Below are 4,383 nucleotides of genomic sequence, written 5' to 3' on the forward strand. Positions count from 1 at the left end.
CCAGACTGTCAGCTCGGCCGGCCGATCCCGGGATGGAGCCGCGGGGAGAGCGAGCGGGGGGCGGGCCGGGGGCGGGGGGAGGAGCGGGGGCGGCCCCAGGATGCGGCTACCTGGGCGGGTCCGCAGGCCGGGGACACCCCCAGGGCGGGACAGGGACGGCTCCGGAGAAGCGCTGCGGGCGGCACAGCGAGCCGGACCGGACGCCCTGGGCCGGCGCATCGGCTGCGCCTCCTCCCAGCCCTGCTCCTTGGCGGGGCTCTCCACAGCCTGCCGCTGGGCCAGCCCACCCTTTTGGGGTTCAGGCCAGAGCCCCAGTCCTCATCGTGCGGGGCGTGAGAGAGCCAGAGCCCTGCCAGCGGGAAGGCTGGGACTGGGAGGAGGGTTAGCGCCCCATGGTTCTTGGTGGGGCTCGAACTGGGCTAGTGTCGTCCCCCCGTCCCCCCCCCGTACCTTGTTCCGGGACCTCTCTCCTAAGCTGGCTTCTTGCTCTCGCATCTCAGCTGCATTCAAAGTCACTGGCTAGCTGCAAATGTTGAAAATGTGAGCTGAGTGCCGCTGAAGGGGAGATATCTGCCTGAGTTTGCAGAGAGCCTGAAACAGCAGCTCTGAATAGCCCCAGTCATTTCAATAGGGAGACTGACTGAGACACCAGTGAGGAGCCTTCACATGCCACCCTTGTAACACTGTCACTGCTCAAAGCAGGTGAGAAAATGGACAATCACACCATGAGGATCTTATGCAGTATTATTTAGATTCCAGTAGCACCTATTGGCACTAAGTGCAATCAGGACAGTTTTGTGCTGGGCGCTGCATGCACCCAGTCAGGGACAGACCCTGCCCCCAGGAGACAACAAGCTAAATAGACAAGACAGACAGAGTATGGGAGCAAACTGGGGCACGGAGATGAAGGGATTTGCCTAAGGTCACCCAGCAGGTCAGTGGCAGAGACAAAATTACAACCCAGGTCTTCTCACTCCCAGGATTGTGAGGGAAATTTACCAGCATAATTATACTGCTATAGTTATACCAGTATAATTCTGGAATAAGTGTGGCCACAGGGAGAGTATTGAATAATGCCAGTAAATTTCCCTGTGTAGACGATCCCTCAATCCAGTTTCTTAACCACTAGACCCCATTTCTTCCAGAGCTACACATTCTATGGTGGCAGTTCCCTTTGGCACCCTGAGTGGGTGAGCTTGGGAAATATGGCCCTTTATTTTTCTCTTTCTGACCCTCTTGCCTGTCCAGAAGCTCAGCCAAGGTATATTCACACTTGAATGCGGGAGAGCTAAAATCAAGGAATCCAGAGATCCCCTATGATCAGCCTTGAACACTCGCACATGCTACCACTTTTCGTGTCAAGTGGGCGGAGCATATGTTGTGGGTGGACCCTGGAAAGCACCATTACCTTCTTCCCCAATTCAACCCCCAGATCATGACCGCTTTGTTCTGCTGCTCCGATGATTTCTGGTGTTAGGGGGTTTAGGATCTCTGTTTACCCCTGAAAGTGAAGAAAATGTGGGAATATTCTGGGCTTTGGGGGGCTATGAAAATCAATGGGAGACTTTCCCATTTGAATGGGCTTTAGACAGACCTTGAATGTAGGGAGAATAAGTGCAGAGAATTCTTAAGGGAAGGGAGACATAGAATAGCCATATTTCAGGATGTAAAAATAATTCTTATGTATCTGTGAAAAATTTTAATGCTTGGTTTTTAGTCTAATAATTCCCTTTTTGTTTCCAAGGACTGTTATGAAGAGGCCTTAAAGCAGTTTAACCCCACTGTTTTCAGAAATTTCCAAAACTACGTCTAGAACTCCCAACTTGTGCTTTTTACCTTTGTAGGGTTTGCAAATTGCCAAGTGCCAGTAGCTAAAGATTGTTAGCAATACAGCTGACAGTTGTTCAAGGATAAGACTCTCCTCTTTTTGACAGTTTTATAGCTAGATTCTAAGCTTCCAATAACAGGGGTTTATGTTGCGTCCAGGGACTAAATCTTAAGTATAGCATGACAACAAGACTGCCTCTCAACTAATGTTAAAGGCAGATCCTGGAAGAAAGGAGGGGGAGAATAGTGTGAGATTATGAGAACAGGAAGGTGGAACTTGTGCTTAGAATATTTGAGTATAGAAAGTTTTCATTCTCATTAAAGTAGAGGGGACAAATTAATGGCAGCCCCTGGGACATTTGTGGGCAATTCACATCTAGTTACAGCCGCCAATCAAATGTCTGGTTTTCATCTTCAGTATTTTAATAGGCTTAGAAGTTCACAACCAAATGAAGTTGGGAAAAATTAGCTAACTCTCTGGTGTTTTTATCAGGAGGGAAGAACTATACAAGCTGGCTGTTTGCACAGTACCACCAATGACCCGGGTGTTTCTGTAGAATTATCACGGTGTCCAACAACCAGTTAAATTCCTTGTGTTAGAATGCTCTGTTAGGTTTTGAGTTGTCTCATTTGTACAGGGAGTGCTGCTCCCAGGGAGATTAGGAAGATGATTGTCAACCAGGTATCAAGAATTAAATCTGAGTCTGAACTTGTCTGGGGAAGTGAATGGTTCAAAATCCAGCCAGGAACCCCCAACAACCTGGTTTGACTGGGTCTCATCTGCAGAAGCCCCCTGCCCATTCATAATGTCCTCCCACATCACTTACATACAGCACAGATATAAGTGGCCTGTTATTGGAGGTGGTGGTAGGGATGTTAGATCACCACAAAGCAAGGCGTCTGCTTGACATGAAATCCAAGACCCAGAGCAGCCAATATCATCTGGCACGACAAGAGCATTCAAAGAGAACACATTACTTAGGTCCATTACTGAAACCTCCTTTTACCACCGAGAAAACCTTGCCAAGCTGGTGTGGAGCTATTGGAGGGGAAAACACCCTCTTTTGTCTTTCCAACTCTATTTTCAGGAGCGCCTGCTTGCAGTATAGCAGTAGGATGCACTTATTCAAAATACAAAAAGAAGAACAGGAGTACTTGTGGCACCTTAGAGACTAACAAATTTAAGGTGCCACAAGTACTCCTGTTCTTCTTTTTGCGGATACAGACTAACACGGCTGCTACTCTGAAACCATTCAAAATACAGCAACTCGCATCCTTCTAGGCACATGTTTGTCAGAGCATATTACTCCTATTTTAAAGTCTTTGAATTAATTCCCTGTCAAATCAAGTATTTGAGTTCAAAATTGGTTGATTTTCAAAGAGGTTCAAAATTCTCCTGAGGTCTCTTCCAACCCTAATCTTCTATGACTCTGTGATTTATATTCAAGATCCTGAATGGCTGTATCTGATTCTGCCCAGCCACTTTCTGTCTTTATATTCCTGGATCTGAACTAGCAGCTTATCTGGTTTGCTCTGCTAATAAATGTGAGTCAATGGGAGGTAGGACATTTTGTAGCTATGTGCCCCAGCGATATAGTTCCCTGCCTGGTGCAATCAGAGCTGCTTAATCCGTCTCTTCATTCAAGAAATATAGGGTTACTACAGCTTGTGACTGCTTTTCAGCGTTGAGTAGCATCATTGTGAAGGTGAGACCTATTTTAAAGGCTAAAGGGAAGGAAGAGGCTGGAGCTACACGAATGGCTGTGGGATTCATGGGGTCCACCAAACCAAATCCACACAGTCCCTATAGTAAGGGAAAACCCAGTGGCTCTACAGGAGGTGCAGGGCTGGGTACAGACCACTGGGAGCTGGCCTAGCAGTCCCAGCTGTTTTCCTTCCTCCTTAACTGCCCACTGTGCTTCATGGATGCCAGCTGGGCCCTGGGAGATAATGGCTGATCGCCCCTTACACCCAGGGGTGTTGCATGGGAAGACCAGTGGGTTCCCTGAGCATGTTGCACAGTGCCATCTTGTGGCCACTGCCTGCATTTGTCAGGAAGTGCAGAGGCCAGAGGAAGTAGAGGGGAGAGACTTGGAGTGTAAACCTCCGGAGTTTAGGGATTCTCAGAGTACAACTCTGAATCTGGTTTTATCCATCTAGGGTGACCGGACAGCAAATGTGAAAAATCGGGACGGGGGGTGGGGGTGGCGGGTAATAGGAGCCTATATAAGAAAAAGTAGGGTTACCATATTTTGTGCCTCCAAATGGAGGACACTCCCCGGGGCCCCGCCCCCGCCCCCAGCCCCGCCCCCGCCCCAACTCCGCCCCCTCCCAAAGTCTCCGCCCCCTCCCCTGCTTCCCGCGAACATTTAATTCGCGGGAAGCCTGAAGCAGGTAAGGGGGGCGGGGGGAGGAGGCGCGGCCCAGGCTGGTCCCCCCGCGGCTCCAGCCTGGGTCGGCTCGGGCCCTGGGGTGCCAGCCCCGACCGACCACCCCCCGGCTCCCAGCCCCGCGGGCCCGGCGCACCCCCCCCCCGGCTCCCCGACCCCAGCGCAC

Source organism: Malaclemys terrapin, chromosome 19, assembly GCF_027887155.1.
Source record: "Malaclemys terrapin pileata isolate rMalTer1 chromosome 19, rMalTer1.hap1, whole genome shotgun sequence".
NCBI classification, from domain to species: Eukaryota; Metazoa; Chordata; order Testudines; family Emydidae; genus Malaclemys; species Malaclemys terrapin.